This window comes from Pagrus pagrus (genome assembly GCF_965226575.1).
Source record: "Pagrus pagrus genome assembly, chromosome: 4".
Lineage (NCBI taxonomy): Eukaryota > Metazoa > Chordata > Actinopteri > Spariformes > Sparidae > Pagrus > Pagrus pagrus.
Genome location: NC_140188.1, coordinates 29,317,069 through 29,338,907, shown reverse-complemented (window position 1 = coordinate 29,338,907; position 21,839 = coordinate 29,317,069). Strand labels below are relative to the sequence as shown.

At 39.3% G+C, this 21,839-nt stretch overlaps 1 protein-coding gene across 1 annotated transcript in view; it reads left to right on the top strand.

The window, feature by feature from the left end:
* Positions 1-19,294: 19,294 nt before the first annotated feature.
* The window catches only part of smtnl (smoothelin, like), a 36,684-nt gene continuing 34,139 nt past the window's right edge, over positions 19,295-21,839 (top strand). Inside the window, exons 1-2 of the mRNA XM_084350995.1 lie at positions 19,295-19,399; positions 21,499-21,637. The gene's annotated coding sequence lies outside the window, so the exon portion shown is untranslated. The remainder of the gene's footprint in view (positions 19,400-21,498; positions 21,638-21,839) is intronic.

The following is a 21,839-nucleotide window of genomic DNA, read 5'->3' as shown; positions in this document are numbered from 1 at the left end:
CTGAATTTGGACACAGCTAGTGTCTAACAATAGGCTAAAACACTTCTAGATTAGCATTAATGCTAGCAAAGTTAGTTAGCTACTGTAGTGCTCCCCTCAGTAGTCATAGTGATGAGGGCAGGGCTTTTGGGTTCTTTTAAGGTATTTATCAAATATTTTTAACCCTGATTACCTCAGTTTTAAAGCTGGAGTGTGTAAGTTATTTCTGGCGTCATTTGGTCAAAAATCAGTAATAACCTTTCAGCATATTGTAATTCATAGTGTTATGACAGAACACTGGACTTCTGTGTCTCCTCTTGGCTCTGTATTCAGGCTTTAAAAAATCAGTGCTGTGATGGCAGTGTTCAGCCAATCACAGTTCATTTTACAGAGCAAGCTGTTTTGGGTGTTCCTATTGGTTGCTCGACCAAAGTCGATGTGCATTCACGTTCCGTGAAGGTGCAACGGCGGACGTCCCGGCAGGAAAAGCCGCTATCCCGGCATTACCAACAAAAGCATAAACGGCTAAGCAAGCCAAAAAAAGGATGACCGATGTAGAGAAACGAGAGTCTAAGAGAGAGTGACAATAGTCAGAATTAATCGTGTGTAAACATTGGACAAGCATATCCGAGGTGGAGAGAGCTTAGCGATAGCATCGGGCTGAAGTTGGATATTGAGCTTGCTGTTCTTCTCCTGGACAGGTGAGCCTCCAATACAAGTTTTACATAGCTGATAATCTAAATGTGTGGTAGTAATTGGCTGTGTAGTTGAACTGACCGTGAATCTAATAAAGCAGGCAGTTTGTGGTCACACTTGACAAGTAATGTTGTGAGTTGATTAGCTTTATGCTAACCGTAGCCAAAGGCTCACGACAGCTACAAGCAAGTCAGAGCCAAAGTCAACGTCAAATGTAATGTCAATACTGTTTTATATAAACGACATACAGATGACGTGTGCCGTGTAGATATGGATGTGACAGTTATTATTTATTTTCAGGTTGCGGTGAAAAGAAAGAAGTGTCTGAATAAAGTGGTTGTCTCTTAGCATTCACACCTCTTTCCCATGATATATAAGTGTTGCTGTTGTCATTAGATTATGCTGTATAAGTATCACGTCAGTATGACAAATATCGTGGCTTTATTAGTGCCGGACATGTAGGCTATGTCACCCTGAGACGTTAGCAAGAAATAATTGTTGTCGGTCTCTATCGCTCTTCTAAACAATGCAAAAGTAATGTTTGTTTGTCTATACGTTCAATTTGTTCACGAGAGAAAGGTAAAGTACTTTCTTACCTGTAATTCGGCCATGGCAAGTGTATGACAGAAAAGTTCCGACGTGAATATTCCAAGCGCTACAGTCGCGCGCGTCCACGGGAACGGTGTGGAGCGATGGAGTCGAAACAGGGAGGGGAGGGGGGAGCGCAGTTGTTTCCATCCCAGTCTCGTGCATTTTTCACATATTCTACAAACTCCAGCTTTAATTCAAGATATTTATTGAACTACTTAGGGGCATGGATGATGACTGAGGACCACTAGACATATATACATATGTACATATAAACAACTGAAGTAAATGAATGGCAGGTCATGAATGAATTGTAAATGTAGTTATTAAAGGTATAGTTGGTAATCCTGTTCAGAAACACTTTTTGTTATACTGGGTGAAATGGTCTTCCCAGCCTGAGAGTAGTCCATACATAATGTGTTCAGAAAAAGGAATGAAATAAATCAGACCTCTGTGGCAGCTGCAGGCCTGTAAAAACTCTGACCAATCCCTCCCTCTCGGTCCGCGTTGAAAGAACCAATCAGATGCCTTCATGTCTCATCCTGCCTGCGCAAGGACGCAGGCAGGATATTATTTTCATGAAATATGTAACGTTAGCCAACTTAGCTACTTTTGTAGCTTGTATTAGCCCAATGCTAACAGCTCTTTTCTGCCCTGCTGACTGTCTGATGCGCGTTCAAGTTTGTGGGGGCGGGGCTTTGGACGGAGCACTGATGGGAGGGGGAGAAGGGGATGGAGCTTAGACGAGGTGCCACCATGGATGTATTATTAGTGGATACAGGACCGGAAAATGGCCGCCGTTGATTTCAACGGAGTTGCTCGCCTGGCACATACGCCGAGAAAGTTTCTGACTTCCCGGTTTACTTCCGCGTTATGGGGCCCATAGAGCATGCGCAGTTGAGTCACCCCCATGATGCTCTGGGGCCTCCCATCATGCCCTGGGGCAATGAGAACGAGCAAATTGCGTTCTGGACAAGCGCTGCGCGCTCATGAGTGCTTGTGGATGAGTTTGAGCGGTAATGACAGATCTACACAATCAAATGATGGATTTATAGCCACATCAACCGATGATGTTCTCAAAGTCATGGTTATAGACTATACGTGGTTAATTTGTGTTGTTTTATTTTTTCTAAGGATAAAATGTTGTTCTCCGCTGTTTTCCTAACCCTCCTCCCGGTCGTATGCATTTGTTTCAGCGAAGTCAATCGGTGGATCGATGGATTATCATATACATGTTATGTTGTATGCATTTGTGTAGTCTGATCTGTCATAAACAACAGATTACATGTTACGGGGCGCGTTTGTGTCGCGGACTCACGGTGCCACAGAGATGAGCCTTTTTTTTTTCACCGAGATGAGAGAGCTGAGCCTGTGGCCAGAGCGACTGTCTGTTTAGTGTTTCATACTGTACACAGTGACTCAACTAAATGCACACACTTATGGCACTATATTGTACACATGTAAGCCACAGTAATTATGGCACATGTTCCACCAAATACTAACAAAGTGATACACCATGTCCAATCTCCCTCTATTCAGGATCCTGACTCTCCCTTTCAGGCGGAGCTGGTGTGATGTGTAAACAATGTTGTGTGCGAATCCAATAAAGAGCAAATATCTCTACCGAAGTGCAAGTGCCATTATTCATGTGCATTGTTAAGTTGATTGTGCATATATGTATAAAAAATAATCGTAAAATATTTCCAAGGCACAAACAAATCTGTCCCAAGTAAAAAAATGTTTAATTTGTGATTACAGTCTGCAAAACTGAGAAAAATAGTTTGTAAGAGCCAAGTGAGAGTATAACATGTGACTGCATGTTGACTGTTGTTTCTTACTTTCTTTAAATAGAGAATGCTTTGACATCAAAAGTAAACTGTGCATTTCTTAATTAATTTTATCTTATATTTTTCTATTTTATTCATCTTTATTATTTATTGCGTTGTCGTTTATACTTGCATCATCATCAGTATGCTCTGCTGCAGACTGCATAATTCCAGGCCGTCAGACTGAGACGGTTCAAACCGTGATAAAAGGTCGTTATGATAGGATGAAAAGGATATTGAACATCAGTCATCAGACCCTGGTGACACACATCACCGAACTATCACATGCATGGTAAATAACTTTTCGACTTTTGCACAGCAGTGGCACTGGCAGTAAGTGAAAATGTGGTCATTAAGTGGGTAATTTAACGCCAAAATACCTTTAGAACTGCATTTAAAATACATGCCATTAAAATATGAAACTTGTATCACAACTCTGTCTCAAAAAAGACTCACCCTGGAGTCATTTAATTCACTTTTCCGACCACATTTAGCCCCGTTCAGAGCTGTCATTAAGCCAACAGGCATCCTCGCTCCCGAGACACAGCACGACCGCGCTTGGGAGTGCACGTACACAGCTGTGACGTCACCATGGAAAATGAGACTTTGGGGGGGCTTTTCTGGCCTTTAGAAAACTTTTTGACGGTTTAAAAGTCCATGACTTAAAAATATGGAATACAAAGATTAGCAATTAACAGTGGTGACAGCTGGAGGTGTCCTGAGAACAGTTTTACAGGCTTCTCTTTTACTATTACGGCTTATGGGAAAAATGCTTTCTGGGCCCCAAGGGAATTTTTGTTGCAATACTACGAGTGGCCACTGGAAAAAATCGGCGTGCCCGCTGAGAGGCTTCGTCATATCCAGGTTATATTATAGATCCATGGGTGCCACTTTGAAATCTTGCTAGCTCTCCAACATTACCAACTATACCTTTAAACTCTTGTGGATGACAGAATGACTGAATCAATCAATGAATGTTATCAAAAATGCAGAAAGGGGAATTCTTAATCGAATCATTCAAAAAATAGCTCTGCATCAGCTCTCAGACAGAGTGCATGAAGATGGTTATTTCCTACTTTTCTGTGGTGATGGATGAAAGTGATGACGGCTGTTCAGTTGGTTAGGTGAAGCAGCTGCTCTCACATCTTCTTGCCAATGAGTCCAGGCTCAGTCAAGGCCCTTCTGAGGCCACATGGGGACACGCAGCATGTGTTCTCTGGTCTTGTTGCGTTCAGTGACAGGCTGCAGAGTTGGGATGCATGGAGCAAAACAGTCTTCAAGAGTCAAATTCATTCATTCTGGAACTTTGTTTAGCTCTCAGTAAAAGATGAAAAAGAAAAGCCAACCATAATTCCTGTTGGCTGCAAAGCCAAGTAGGGGGGCTTCATCATGGAGAGCCCAAAAGGAGTGACAAGAAAAAGCCAGGAGTCGTGTTTTGGAAGAAAGAGGATCCTTGGGTGTTCTGAAATACAAGATCTATATGTTTACACATTTAAGTAGAACATTTTGACCATTTCAATCACTTAAGGCGAATAGAAGGAGAAGAAAGAGAGAGAAACAAACTTAGTGAGGAATGCAGTATATCTATGAATCTTGATAGGTTTAGGACATAAGGATGAGGATGCAAAGTCTGTGGTCGTGGAACAAGGCATGTCTTCTCAGGTCTGTTCCTTGTCTTACATGACATCCTTCCTTCCCAAGGTCAGAGGGATGCATGTTTCTGTGCACTCAAACGCTACCATCAAATTGTTTATGAAAGAATTTAGTTTCTTCATATATTCCTGTGTTCGGTCCACCACATAAGAATTGCTCTGAGTCTGAACCTAAATTTGAGCACTGACTTCTTTTGTTAAAATTCTATCGCCTATATTCTCTCAAAATCTCCTATTTGAAACTGTTACAATTGAGTCAAGCTTTTAAAATCCTTATGAATGCCCACTTGTTGGGTCATTTACAGTTTTGAATGCCATATACATATAGTGCACACCTATAAATGCAACTACCACTGTGGCAATTTTAAGATAAAACTTTGATGACCCCATAGAAAGATGAAAAATACTGGGCAAAAAATAACCGCCGTTTTGATAGAAAGAAACAGAAATATGAAAATGATGTTGTTACTGGGACAAAATAACTATTTACTAACTAACTGGGTCAATAATCCAACAATCGGTTACATAATTACTCCTGGTTTGATTCATCGTCCAATAAACATTAAAAGTAATATTACAACAGCTAAAAGCAATGGCTTTTGGTTAGACAAATGGCCCAACAAAAATAAAAATATGACATTGTAACTGGGCAGAAGTAATTTGGTTTAGCTGTATAACTCAAAAGTATGATTGGTAAAAAGTAAAGTTTACCCAGTACTGTACAGACCCAGTACTGGGTACCAAGATTGATCCAAATTGTGTTAAAATTGCCCCAGTAATTTTCAGTGTGTGATTTCAAACACACTCTCTAAATTCTTAAGATCCTGAAAGAGAATCACTCTCACCATAATCCCATGCACACAATTTTTGGAATGTAGAGAAATTATGATTAATGAGGTACGATTAGACAATTGCCTTTTGGGAGTGCAGTTAAATGAATGGTCAATTGAGCACTTTCATGGCAGCGTCCTTTTACAATATCATTTTATTCAGACTTGTTATTGTCACTGCATAAAGGGTTCGGAAATCAATAATATTTTCTTCATTATCTGGTTGGCCTCACTAGCACTGACGTTGTTTGCCATAACAAGATTCAGTATAAACATGACCCAATAATAGCACATTTGTACGAATTGTACTCAAACAATGCTTTTTTCTCTCTGTTACTCTCTCCTTCTCAGCTCCATATGCAGGTAATTAAAGTTGTGCTTTGAAGTGTCGATGACATCATGACTTGGCTGCCATCCCCATAGCTCTGTTCAGGCATGACGGGTTCCCATGGAAACTCTGATGTGATTGCTGGGTCGAGGCGAGTCAAGTATGAGAAGATAATGTTTGTAGGCCTGTTCTTGGGTGAAATGAGATGTCTGTTAACACATGGACCGACAGGAACAGAGCTGTGTGTCAGCAGCCTGGGAAACCAAATTGTTCAGAATTTACAGAGTGTGAATTAAAGACTGATATAAAGAGAAATGACCTAGCTGTATTCCTTGGAGAAGTTTTACAAAGTGCAAATACTCACAAATACTGCTGTTACGAAATGCATATAAAACATGGTGTGTGTGTGTGTGTGTGTGTGTGTGTGTGTGTGTGTGTGCTGCTTTGTTTTATAACTAGCAGTTCTTTTTTTAATTGAAGAATTTTGTGAAATGCGTTTATTCAGTTTCTTGCCTAGAGTCAGCACCACAAGTGTATTGATGCTCTCATCTAACTGTCATTAAGAAAATGAAAGTGAATTTCCATGTGGAACTATTAAAAATAAAATAAAAAATCATTTTTGATACGCATAATACATTACTCTTTATGAAATGCTGTTGGTGAAACTGTTTCAACCAGTGATAACATGAGTAATGACTGCATTGTTATTATCTTAAGCTTATAGCTGAGATATTATTTACACCCCTGATGCATGGTTGAGCTTGTATGCTCACTGCAGGCAGGGTGCACACTAATGCTTATAGTTTAGCAGCTACAGTGAAGATTTCAGCTTAAAAAAGGGTGCAAAAAACGTCTTGAGATCAATTTGGGATCATGGGTCTTCTGGACAATGGATTATGCATGGAGTCATTCATTAACTTCAGTTGTTTAGAAAAAGCTGTTTTGCTGCAAAGCTCCAGAATTTTATTTTATTTTTTTTACTACAAAACTTCACCCGACTTTCCATTGGCAAAGTGGTGAGTAGATAATGACTGAATTATCATTTTTTGGGTGAACACTGCATGCTTGTCATGCTCAGTCATTGTTAGATTTCGATGAACATTAGATGACTCCTCCAACCAGATAACGATCAAGACGTGCCTAAAGTTTGTCTGTGTTGAATACACAGTACGTAACTTCTGCCACTACTCATAATCAAAACAAATGACGTAAGTAGCATGGGCTCATGGGAGTTGCTGTCTTCATTGTTACATGACCACCATTGCAGATGAAAATCTATCCGACTTGACTTGGTCATCTATTATTAACGTTAAGTTAGTGAAGTTGGCTGACTGCCTTCCTCACTATTTGACTCTCCCCTGAAAGTTATAGTGATAGGTGACCAAATGAAATGCACCGTTACCTTGAGTAAAATTATGCATTTCTCTGGGTTTGGACATTGTTGGAAACATTTGGGACACAACTCAACAAAATAAATAACCAAGGTCTAGTCATTTTTAGACATTTTAATGCAGAAACGTTACATATAATATCTCTAACTTGTCTTGCCATTGAATGTAAAACTGGCAACTCATACATGTATCTTGGCAATACCGCTAAATAAACCATCTCCAAAAAAATCCCTTCATGGCTGTTTTTAGCTTAGTGGTTGGCCACACATCCTGCTAAGTCATATTTCACAAAGACTGAACTGAAGCTCTGTAGCCACTGAATTTGCATCCATGAGTGAGTGACTGTAAGAGAAGTCTGTGATAGCTGTCATACAGTGCTTGGTAACCATGAATACCTACCTTATGTAAGGTTGTCAATAAGAGAGTATTCAGATCCTTAATGTGAATAAATGTTTCAATACAACATAAATAACGTCATTTTTTTTTTTCGGCTTGAGGCTGCACTAATCAGTGTTTTTATATTAGCCTGCTGTAACAATGGATCAAATGACTCTCCACTCGCTGCTAGATTGTTTCCACTTGTCCATGTGGTATATGGCAATGGTATACTTTGTGACCTTTGGCTTTCGTGTATTTTTGGTCCTGCGTGACTAATTTTGTTCTCCTAGACTACTGCAGTGATTGTGTGCAACTCACCAGCGCCTCCACCTCATCCTCAGCCAACGTCATCGTGAGCACCAACAACTACACCTGCTGAGCCACCAGCCTGAGCCTACTTCCTCTGCCACAACTAGAGCTATTCAAATAATCTTCCTTAAACCTGTTGGTGTCTGCGTTTGGGTCCAACTTACAACCACCTACAAACCGTAACACCATGTTTGTTTATTAATGTCTACTTTAGCTTCTGTGCCACTGCAGGTAATCTTCCTGGGGTCCACATAAAAATTCCATTCAGTGAATACTAAGAATATACAATAACCATGGTAATACCACGCACAAGAAAAACATGACATGTATAGGGCACAACATATATAACAGCACACAGAAGTCACGGTTCAGTTTGAGTTTGATACAACTGGAAAAAAGTAACAAAAAAATCCCAAATCCATGAGGCTAGGTTTCTTTTTATTTATTTTCAATTGACCCCTTGATTCCACTGAGCACGACTCTGTTACCTGGCATGTGCGACGCTGTTTTTCCATCCTCCACACGTCTTCATATCCCACTGAAAGTGTTTCAGAAGTGGAGCATCATGCCTGCCTGATATTTTTGAGTTGCTCAGATTGTGCTTATTTTGTCATATTTCCTTGATATTTGTGCTTCGACTCTGGTTGAGTAGGCTACGTACTTAAATTTTTTTGTTATATGTCTGTTTTAAGTGTTTTCATTGTTAATATTACTGACTTTTTTGTGCTGTAAATCCCAAGTCTCAGGGTGTTTTTATATTGAAAATTGACTGGATGCACGATGCCTTTCGACTGTCTGTATTCCTGTTAGGCTCATCCACTTTGTGCAGCTTGATGGGGGCATTAGAAATACAACATTGATTTAGAAGACAATAAAATTATTAAAAAGAAGAAATTAAAAAAAAACAAAAAACAAATAAATAGAAACTGCATTTAAAGGAGCCATTATTATGCTCATTGTCAGGTTCATTATTTCATTTTGGGTTACTACAAGAATAGGACTAGGCTACAAACTTTAATGCTCAAAGGCATTTCTAATACTGTCTTGTGAAGCAGTGCTGTATTCCCCCTGTCTGAGATGCTCTGTTTTAGCTCCTGTCTCTTTAAGGCTGCCCCTCCCGAATACCCAGTCAGCTCTGATTGGTTAGCTCAAACACGCCAGAGCCAGTACCACTCACGGTGTCTCTGGTCAGCTCTGTCCTGCTTTCAGCTTCCAGTTAGCTTCACTTCTACTGTGAATATAGGCAGAAATTGTGAAAATGTGTGACATGGTGATGTAGTGTGATGTCACACAGTCACAGAATTAAACATGGGACCGCTGAAAAGGCATTTCAGGCACTCAGGAGCAGTGTTTTCTGTGAGAGAGAGAGGCTCCTTGTGTCACGGACCTAGAACCTAATACACAAAAAATAAAAACAATAATAGGTCTCCTTTAAAAGCAATAAAAACAAAAGTGATCAAATAAATAGTTACAGATTAAAAAGAGGTCACTTACTGTATTATGAAGCCACAGTAAACAATAATATATTAAGCTCTACGCCTTTGCCAGTTTATTCCCTAATGACCATCTATCAAACATTATTCATCTAAATACAACACTGGATTCTCCTTTCAGCTGTAAACTGATGCTAAAAATGTGTTGACATACCTCTGGTGACAGAAGGAGACAGTGTTGCTGTGTCAGAGAATAATACTTCCTCTCTCCCTATGAAACTCATTTGAATGAGATTTGCATCTGGCATTTCCATGCTTCCTGACAGGATGTAAATTTAAAAAGCTAATATGACACCTGAAACAGCAGGGCTGACTAAATACAAACGTAAAGTTGATGTAAATGCTAATTTTTCCGTTTTTCTTGCAGAAAATAGTGTTGAACTGTTGGACTCCTGTTTGTTTGTATTGCTTTTGTTGGGTTTTTTGCATTGCTCTGGTGATTGACACATCCGATACACATTAGCATGTTCAGCGTGTTTCCACTCACATAACGCTTGAAACACTTTCCCACACAGCTGGTTTGAAAAAAGCCAGCGGGTCCTCTAGCTCCACTGTCTCATTTGCACTGTCAGTCACGGTGTCTTTTTCCTCATATTGTTTTATTGTGTCTTCGTCTTCTGCTTTTGTTCTTTAAGTGCGGTTGAAAAAACAGCTTTTAGGTGCAGCAATGCCACTAGATTGTGTAGTGTAGATCAGAACGGTTATACTTTTGCTGATTGACATACGTTCTCAACACAGTCAGATGTATTCTTTGTATGACTGCATGTTTGGACATGTACGCGTATCATTACACCTCATGTATAAACCATGGTCAAGTTCAATATAGGCCCTGAGCACCATGACACTGGAGTGGGTCTGATCAACTAAATGAAAACACCTTATCTAAGAATCAAACTTCTCTAATGTGCTTAATATTATCAGTGGTGGTGTTGTTTGAAGCTAACCCACTTGTATCCTGAGTCATTTAAAAGTTTAGACAGAGATCAGTTTGCTCCCATACAGCTCTGCTTCCTGCAGGCAATGTTTGCATTTGTAAGTGTGCACGCATGTGTTTATGGGAGTTTGGGGGAGCACGGACATATTTGTCTTCTGTTTAAAGTGTTGGTGACGTAAACTGTTCACTGTCGACGAACTCAGAGCCCTCTTGTTAATGTTTACAGTCTGTAACAAGCAGTCAGAGCGAGAGAGCGAGTGTGTGTGTGTGTGTGTGTGTGTGTATGTAAATTAGATGGATTTTGGTGATATGAGGATAATGTGTATGTGTGTGTCTGTGTGCGTAGTCTCACTCCCGCAGCTGAAGGAGTTGGACTGGAGGGTCGACAAGCTGAAATCTTTACTGTAGCTCCTAAGCTAAAAGTATTAGCATACGTTTTAATTTTATTTATGTTTTAAAACAACATAATGTAACTTTTTTGCATTAAAGTGGCATTATGTAGCTTTAGAGAAGAAATTCAAACTCAGAAGTTTAATATTTAAAATATTAATGAGGTAATAACACAAACTTTTTTCCTTAAGTGAATAAACAAGCTCACATGCGTACAAGCAAACACCTCTACTGCCCGTCCAAGTTTACTTGCAGGTACAACATCTGACATCCGCTGGAGTTGGGCTTTTGGGCGGGTGTCTGGGAGGAAGTGGGGGGTCTTTTGAATTTGATTGAGCAGCAAGCAGCTAGTACGAGACATGAGTGTAAAACAAAATGGCAATAAAGTGCACAGACCTTTCTATGGATCGAAACACTTGAGTATGATTACGCTATAGTTGTACTTTATGAATCCCTAATCTGTGACATTCCATACGATGAAACAAGGAAAGCTAAGACTTGGTCCCCCCCTCCATTGTTACGGCCTTGGGACGACCTGCAAACAATGAAAAGAGTAAATTTAGTTCTCTGTGTTTTTTAAAAACAGAAATCCATTCCACTTCTCTTCCTTTGTCACTCAGTTGCCTCCTAAAACCATTTCTTTACGCTTTTTGTCATCATTAATGTTCTCACCCGTTCTTTGTCTCAGTCAGTGAGAACGGCAGGAAGATGAACTACCTGTATTGAGGCAACTGATAAAGTCGTTGAACGTCAGCTAAAGCAGAGAAGATATTTGAAACTCAGTGAGCTGGAGTTAGAAAACATGCGTGTGGTAACAGATCATCCTCTAACTCTGACCTAGCCATGAGGGAAACTGAGTATTTCTTTAATGGAATAGTTCAACATTTATTATCTGGAACTGCCAATTTAGCTTAGCTTAGCTTAGCTTAGCTGAGTGCAAAGACTAGAAACACAGGGTTACAGCTGGTCTGGATCCGTCCAGCAGTAACAAAATGAGCTCCCAGCTTCATATTAACAGTAAAGACATGAAAGTATTGATCTTCACATCCAAATCTTGTGAAGCATAAGAATATGTAACAATATGCTGAAAAACATCAGTCTCATCTCAACACTGTTGTCAGTAACAATACATCAGGTTAGTTCAAAGTAACTGAAGGCTCTCTGAGAACAATAAGCATTTACTTAAAGGTGCAGTATGTAAGAATTGTCCACCCTTTAGATTTGTATATATCTTATCAGACTATAATGACTTTTTTTCTTGTATTTTATTTCAAACTATGTTGATGTATTTCAGGTCGGTTGAGTTTTTATGTTTTCTATTGATGAACATATTTCTGTGTGCTGTCCTGATGTCCTGCTGCTGCGACACATACATTTCCCTATTTGGCATCAATACACTATAGAAACAAATAACACAGAGTACATGCTGTCTAAATAATGTAAATCCCACTGGTGATGATGTGCAGGAGATTAAATTCACGTCCTTCCATGGACACAGCTCTGATTTAAATGTGCTCTGTGTTTACATGTATTAATCACTTTTATATTAACCATATGTGAGCAGATTGTAACGTGACCTTCACGTCTCTCTCTGCTGTCTATTCAAGCCTGAGGATGATTTGTCGAAGCTGTTTAAAGCTGCTGGACTGTGGATTTCTCTGTGAAGGACTCGGGTCGGATTTTCTGCGTCAGTCCAAAGGACGTGACTTAATGCACGTTCTCGAGTGCCTCGTCTCAGTGGCTAACATCAGCTTAGAAATGGGGTCTACTAACACAAACTAACGACCGGCTTCAGCACTGCACATATGTTATTTAAATGTAATCGCAGGTGCAGATGTTTGACTGCGCACTAAACAGATGAAATCTGCTGGTTCAGTCTCTACACGTTCTGTTTCATCACGTCCTCTTCTACAACCTCAGCTCTCCGGGGCAGATCCTGGATCTCTTCCCGGAATCTTTCCACCCCAGTCTGAAGAACCTGATCACAGAGATCCTGCTGGAGAACAGGTCAGCCCCCCAAAACTCTCACTGATCCCGACTGGTCCATTTCACTGGATGTCAGAGTCTCCTGATGATGAGTCATCACAGACGATTATTTCTCATCTGCTAGCCTCAGAATGACTTTCAACTGTGTGTTGCTTTAAAGATGTGTAGATTTGTGATTTTACTGAGCGGAAGCTGCCACATAATAAATGAAAAATATTAGTAATATATAATATATAATATATAAAATATTATTATTATCACGAGACAATACATGACTCTTGATATTTTTAAAGCTCATCAAAAGCACTTCATTATGTCTTGATATTTTTGTCCAAAAACACAAAATAGACAGATTTCTGATCAGTGGCCATCAGTAAAGTGGATATAATGATTAAGAGGGTAAAGACGAAAATCAGAACAAGTAGAACAGACTGTTTCAGAAAATGACATCACTTCACTGTAATGAGTCTTGAAAACCAGGGAACACTCAGGACATTTCACCATATCAACTATTGGTTCATGTTTGATTATTCATCAGACACCTGAATATCTGTATGAGTTGAATTTGATATTTCCACATTTTTCAGCTGAACACTTTCTCTACCTTTGCTTTAATTAATAACTGATCTCAAACTTCTTTCTAAACCCTCCAGAGGAAATTATTCATAAATAAGAGATGTTTAAAATAAAGCATCTTTGATTGTATGTACTATGATGTAACTGAAGGCTGTCATGACATCACGTGTCATGACAGCCTTCAGCCTCTTCAGTTCATGAAGAGTGAGTCGAAGATTCATATTTTATCTACTTCATGTACTTCATGTAGATAAAGACTTTGAGACATACTGTATAGGGGGATGTGGATGCTGATGTAACGAGGCGGACTGTGGTTGAGTTTGGCATGTTAACAGTGTCACTATATTCATATACCATATCTATAATTAACATCTTAGTTATAAACAGCTTATTCCCTAATGACCATCATTATCACCTAAATACAACACTGAATTCTCCTTTCAGCTGTAAACTGATGCTAAAAAATGTGTTGACATACCTCTGGTGACAGAAGGAGACAGTGTTGCTGTGTCAGAGAATAATACTTCCTCTCTCTCTATGAAACTCATTTGAATAAGATTTACATCTGGCATTTCCATGCTTCCTGACAGGATATAAATGTTAAAACATAAAATGACACCTGAAACAGCCTGGCGTAAGTCAGTTCAATGACAACCTATCCTATCCATAACACGGGTGCTGGCATGAGAGTAATTGTGGGATTTTTAAAATAACCCTGTCAGAGGCTAGTTTGTGATGAATGTTGAACCATAAATGTAGTTACACTACTCAAAATTAGTTAGGGATATTTTCATGTTTCACTTGATTGTATAATTCTATGATATATCTGAATTTTGATGTTTATGTTTTGTGAATACTTTTTGTCCACATTTCATTTGACTTTTATTTAATTTCCATAAACATGCATAAATGTACCCATAATTCTGAGTAGTGTATAGTCAGTAATCACATTTTCCTGTGAATTCAAACAGGTGCATTGATTTTTTTCTGTCTTAACATGTTGACATTTTATATACTGTATTATGCAATCAACATGTTTTTCTGTAACAGTGTGAGAACCTTCATTGCATCAGAACGTGTCTTCCATTGAACCAGGGTTTGTCTCCTTGTTTTGACTTATTGTGCAACACTTAGTGCACCTCAAGGCAGTTATTGGAATCACAGATCTGTGTTTGGACTGATTAGATCTCTGTTCTTTCAGGTTTGGTTCACTGAATCACCTTTTCAACAACAGTCAGAAACAGGCCAGTGCTGAATTGGATATCAGGTGGTAGGAGTTAAACAGCAGCCATATGGACAGCCAATGAATTAGTAAATAAAGCCAAACCTTTACTATTCCATCATTATTAGCATAATATAGGTCTAATATATATATAGACCTATATTATATCTAATATAGGTCTAGTAGTCTAATTATTGGATTAATATTCTTGACATTGTGTGAGACAAACTTTTTCCAAATAGTTTTCAATTTTGTTCAGAGAAATCAAAAATCAAATATGATACTTTCTATTTTTCGCACCCTGTTCTAATCTGGATGCACCATCTCTTCATAAAACCTTATTCCTGTTTAAGTTTATCTACGTAATTGTAGGGGGTCATCTCCTGACATCTTTAATGGGATGTCTGAAATACATTTAATTCAATTCTATATTTTAACCTTTTGATTCGTATATTTCTTAGTTTGTTCTCAAGCAATTCCAAAATACCTCTGCAAATTTCCGATAAGATTTTTTTTTGACTCAATACCTTCCCTTTTACATAATAGTAAACTGTTACATTAACAATGATTAAGAAACATTTTGTGACCTTCATTTGAAAGATTTTATGACCAGTCATGTGACAATGCATTTTGAACCGGTGTATCTGAGGTAACTTTCTTTAGATGAGACTGTGGTCACACATACACAAAATCAACATGCTTCTAGTTACTTCCATTCTATGTGGGCAAAGGAAAAAAACAAAAACATTTGCAACCTGTCTGGAAGCAAATCTGCATCTTGGCTTAGTGTGGAGTTTGACTTAAGTGAACCGGGGGAAGCTGCAGCCACAACCGATAACAAAGATGTGGGTATTGTTGACCCCCTTAAACGGACTACAAACCTGTAATCTGAATTCCGTGTGCTTCACATCCTGGACTGCCCACATTCAACACCGGCAGGCGAATACGATGTTCATTTGCCTGCATTCATGTACTGTATTTGTGACCCCGACCTGACAGGAGTATTTTAGCAGGTAGGGATCGAGCACTGACAGGGCCATTGGCTCCACAGCTAACTGAGCCATGAGCTGATTAGCAAATGGTAGCTTGATACAGCCAAGGATGGCAAACAGCAGCATTTCAGGGCTGGACAGTGCGACCATTTCACTCGCATTTACGGCTAACAATGTGTGCGAACTGTCAATTGTAATAAGGAGCATGTTGCAGGGCCAATCAGCCACAAACTTTTTTCATACAACAATGATGATATTAGCGTCACTGCCCTTTACCAATGCTGTCCAATCTGCCACAAAACAAGAAAACAAAGAACCAATGATGATGATAAAGTCACAGAATTCACACATCAGCATTGAGAGATTTCCCAGCGGCACAAATGAGTTGAAGGAGAATGGACTGAAACATGGATTGAGCTCTGAGCTAGAGTCAGCAAGACAGAAAATCTGTTTGGGACAAAGAGACAATCATTCAACAAATGACAAACTGAACAGACTTCACTGACTTCAACCGAGTGTGTCTTCTCGTGCTGTTACCATAGTAACTCGTTACTCTCCCCAAAGCACTGTGTCAAAGTTAGTTCCCATCACAGGCTGGCCTCTCTGTGCAACACTCCAATGTTATGAGAACTGTTCCACTGTGACAGTCAATCTATCCCCTCAGTCACTAACAGCTAGCTGGGCTGGTTGAGTGATTGTTTAATAAGCTCAGTCAGGTTATTTAAGATGCCAAGTCTACTTACAGACAAATGACACATTTGGAAACATGAAACTTTCTGTTTTCCCTAAATGTGTCACCCTCCTGTAGTACTGCTATCTCAAAACATAATTTGGATTTGGATCTGACTTGTTCTAGCACGTCACGTCCTACGGATGGTCGATCAGATTGTGATTTGGGGAATTTGGAGGTCTGGTTCGGCCTTGGGCTTTTTGTTGTGTTCCTCAGATCGGTTTTTGTGGTGTGGCAAGATGCCACTACTGGTGGGGCCACTGCCATGAGGGGATGTACTTGGGCCACAACCATGTTTAGTACTTTTTGTGGCATGGAATTAATGGTGGGACAAAATATCGATTGTCCTGGTGTGGTCACATTTCCAAGTTTTTGGGCGATTTAAATAACTGATATTTTCTGCTCAGTCTGCTTCTGTAGAAACAAAAGTGATGAAATAGCAATGGCTTTCTTCACATCTTGCTTTTTTATTTTTTGCAGAAGTTTGGCCCTTGACAACAGTGATATATTTTATCCATAAGTGTGCAATATATCACAAGCCCCAAATGTCTACCAGCCCGCTACATGACCTAATCCACACTTAATCAGTTGCGGCAGACACCCTGCACAGAGGAAGAACTACGTCTGCAAATGTCTCTGCAGTATGAACAAATACATTAACTGGCTGAAGACCAGATGCGAAGAAAATCGTTTTTTACCTCTCCTCCTCAATAACGCAGGACGTTTACAAGCTCAGCTCTGCAGTAAGGGAACCAGCTTCACGGAAGGAAAAACATATTCAGTCATTATCAAAACAATGAAAAACTCAACCAGGATATGGGAGGCAGAGAGAGAGATCACCACTCTGATTCATAAGGGGTCGTAATACTTTACCTGCTGACTCATTGTTACTGGAAAGCAGTGGTCCTCAAAGTGGGGGCCAGGGACCCACAAGGCTTTTCAGGGTGGAAAATGAGGAAACCAACTTATTTACTTTCACAGCAAAGATGAATAAAATAAGCCACATGATCATTTCACACATTGAACTGTGCTTTTGCTCTGCCAAGTAATGATTGCTGTTAGCAGAAGTGGTTAATTTTTTTTTCCAGCAAACAAGCAGTTAACATCAATGACATGTCACCTGATAGAGTTGATAAGGCAAATGTGGTAGCAAGCTGTCGCCTAATTACTCATCAAACTGAGATGAAGCAACATTAACTTTCTTTTGCGGTTTTATTTCTGTCCACCTGATGAAGTTAAGTCCAACATTAAAGTTCCCATGAAGTCATAATCTCTGCGCTCAAAAGCCTTCACTCCACTAAAGCCGAAGCGGACAATGCTCGTTGTCACAAGTGTAAGTGCTTCACTTGTGTATAGGACGAGGAAATGCCCAGACTGCAAAGCCGAGCATCAGTTGTTTCAGTGATCAAGAGTTACCATTAGTCCGGCAATCGTTTAGCTTTAAAATATGGTTCATTTATAGATTCAGTCAGAAATGGTTGTTAAGAAATTTGCTGTCCCAGTTTCTGAGCATCCTCTGTATGGAAGATATTTTAGGCAATTATAAAATTCAAAGTTATAATAGAAAACTAAAATTAAAACAAATAAAATATAAAAAGGTAAATGATTTTACTACACAACTAGAAATAATCAGGTCATAAATCAACTTTAATCCAAAAAAATAAACTGAAAAAGCAAATTTAAAATGTAAAATGAAAAAAAAAAATGGAAAAGTACTGGAGATGCTCCAACAGTAAGGATTTGTAAAGATACAATTGTAAATGGCAGTGGAAATAAAACAATGGAAACATGAAATGTGAAAGTCAAAATGGGGAATAGCTAAGTTTAAATGAAAATGAAAAAGTAAGGGGAAATAATCAGTACATCTCGGCAATGCATATTTTTAAGGCTACAGCTGTCATGACAACGAGGAAAATCAATTAAAAAGAAAGCTAGAAAGAAAACTTGTGAATGTACTGAACTCACTCCTGTCCAGTTAAATCCAATTATTATTATTTTGCATTCAATGCATTCAATGCTTTCTAATGATATGACACAGAATAGTAACCACATAATAAGAATATAAATACAAAAATTATAAAAAAAAATGGATATCATGATAATTTTTGTTTTATTACAAAACAGATTAATCATCAACATTCGTTGAAGACAAAAGAAGGTAAGGCACCTGCATAATGAATAGGGGGTAGCTGGCCCCAAATAGCTTGAGAACCACTGGTCCAAACCAACTCCTGAGACAAAATATCTGGCTTTTTACCCGCTTAGTGCTGCCCTGTGTTTTGTAGTTAGTGATGCTAGCTTTGTCTGTCTGTCCTTTGGCGCAGGTTTTCTAGTGAAAACAGCTGCCTGCTATAAACAGGACTCATGAGAGCAGTGAGAGTAAACCCGTACAGCCTCAACATGGGGTGTAAAAATCAAAGCAACAAGCTGAATAACAGGGAAGAAATGCTTTCTAGAGCTGAGGCGACCTGCAGAGTTGGGTTATGAGCAGTGTTCATTTTGGCAGTTTTATTGTTATAGGCAACTCAAAACGTTTTAGTCGCCGAAAAGTTAAGTCATTACATTTTTCTCAACTTTTAGTCAAAAAGGTTTTGCTCTTTAAACTTTTCAATTAGGCTTAGACCCATGGAAGAACAGGCCTTAAAAGGCAACATATGTTTCACTTGAATGACAGAACAATATGTGATAAAGAAGCTTACTTGTCCGACCAGAAGTTTTACTTTAACCATTATATTTTCCTTGCTGAATATAAAGCAGGCTCATAGATCTAACATTTTTTCCCACCACTGACATTTTAATTCCATCTCATCTTGTCAACGAAAACATAACATACATTTGACGTAGTTTTTATTATTGAAGATCTACTTTTTAGCTTGTCAACATCTCATCTCATCTCGCCCGGCGACAGCAGACAGCCGACCTGTCAGCTCTACCTAATGAGCCGAGAGACACTGACAGGGAAGAGCGGCTCCAGAGGATCAGTGAACCCGACCGGAGCAGCGAGACTGAAGAAGACTGAGGTCGATGTGTTTGATTGAACATGGCTCGGAAAGAACAGAAGGAAAAAACTGTTGCAAGGAAACTCAGAATTATTGTGAGGTAATGCAAAAATTATTGCAAGGGAACGAAAAACATATTGTGAGGTAATGCAAAAGTAGTCCTAAAAACAGCTTTTTTGTCACTGTTGGCCTGATACTGGTGTGTAGGTGAGATATGAACAAAAAACACTTAAACAGCGATTTTGTGTCCATGGAGACATTAAAGCTCATCTTTCAGGAATGGAAAACAGTGTCAATAGAGGAAAATATTTATTCGCTGATTTATTAGAAGTAATGTGGACATAAACCAAGATAAATCTCAGATGACCAATAAAGCTGACACCCATAACCTCTGCCCTCTGCAGTGGTTTGTTGTAGTCTGTGTCTTGTACTGCCCCCAGCAGACTCCTGTCAACCCTAAGGGAGTAAGTGTGCGTAAGAGAGACGGTGAGACAATCTTCCAGTAAATCACCTCACCAAACCCCCTCCTCATCTCCCAACACTCCCTGTGGCACCTCTGACTCTCACACAATCCTTCACACACATACACACAAACTCACTCTCTCACACACACACACACACACACACACACACACACACACACACACACACACACACACACAGTAAGCAGGAGGGTGGAATGTCGAAGTCATACACACAATTGCTATCTGGAGTTAAATGTTTGCTCTGTTGGGGTCCAGTTACAAGGGGGAGGGTAGTGGTCCTCAGCAGCCAAGTTGTCCGTCTTGCTGTCTGTCTGTCTGTCTGTCTGTCTGTCTGGTTGGGTCATGATACACTCAACTACAACAGAATAGAAAATAATGTAACATGTAAAGAGTACATCTAGTGGAAGATAAACCAGCCTAAATGGGTGATATATTTGTGCTGTACATGTATAATAAGTAGTATCAAATAAAGATACAACCTATGTTGTTTTTCAACACTGTATTACTGTGTATAAAATGTATAAAACGTATTATGCTTCTTTTTTTTTCCCCAGTTCCTTCAGCGTGTTATTTTGTATCGTGTGCATATAAAAGCTCTTATATATTCACAGTAGAAGTGAAACTATCTATCTATCAATGCTGGCTCAGGCCTGTGTGAGCCAATGTGAGACCAATCAGAGCAGCCTGGGTATTTGGAAAGGGGGCCGTTAAAGAGACAAGAGCTAAGACAGAGTGTTTCAGACAGAGGGGGAATACAATGCTGCTGCACTGGACAGTATGAGGAAACTAATGTGTTATTTTGAGCATTAAAGCATGTAAACCTACTCTAGTAGTAACTCAAAAAAAAAAAAATTATGAACCTTAAAATGAGACATCATAGTGTGTTATAGATTGTCATTTGTGTGATTATCGGAATCAGTGGGATTTTTTGTTTTTGTTTTATCTAATTGTCCATAAAAGAAGTTAAGATTAGCTACACTGATGCAAAGTGACGTGTTATCAAATAAATGTAGCAGAGTCAAAAGTACAATATTTGTCTCCTACTGAAGTGGAAGTATAAAGTAGCAGAAAATGGAAATACTCAAGTAAAGTGCAATTACCTCAAAATTGCACTTAAGGTAAAGTACTTGGGTATATGTACTTGGTAACAGTGCATCACTGACCATATCATAGAAGAATTCCAAGTGACACAGTCAAATTTACAGACACAAGAAGTTTTACGAGGTAACCGTGGCAACAGTATTGATGCTTCATTTATGATAGAAATAACTGCCATGTTGACACAGTTGCCATCAATACTTACTTCATTAGACAAAAAGAATAATGTCTATCAGTGATTATTTGTGCTTTCTTCCATGTTATGCCGGGATGATAAACTCACACACACAAGTGATGCAACACTGCAAATAAGCCTCTCATTATGACAAGTTGTGTATTTCTTTCAATTAAAAAAGTGAAAAGAGCAGATGAGAGAGAAAAAGCTAAATGTAGCAGTGAGCAGGGAAAGTAATTACAAAAAGTCGAGGAGGAGTAAAAACTAAGAGAGAGGAGTCCTCCTTCCGACAGTTTGCACAGTGCAAGCATATAAAAGCAAACGGGCCCGCCTCCCTCCCCCCCTCACATTTACTACTCTTTTCATGTTGTTTCTTCCCTCCACCACCACCACCACCAACCTCCTCCTTTACCCCTCCCTCTCTCCTCCCTCCTCCTCCAGGCTTAAAGAGAGAAGTGATCAACCTGAGAGTTTAAACAAACCAGAGAGCCGGCAGAGCGCACACACTTGCACGGACGCACTCACAAGCTGTTGAGCGCTGAGGAAACTCTACCGAGCTGCACCAGAGAGCCGAGCTGAGGTAGGTTTGTTGTAGCTGTGAGTGAAGATGACCTCATTGCTGTGTTTTATGAGTGTTATGAAACCTAGCTGGCCCAGAGACATTTGAGCTTTCTGTCTGTCATTCTGGCTCCTTTAAAACACAATCTTGTGTTCAGTTCAATGCAGGAAAGTCAGTCAGAGTAGTCGTTTGGATCAAGTTTGTGATGTTTTGGATTCTTTTT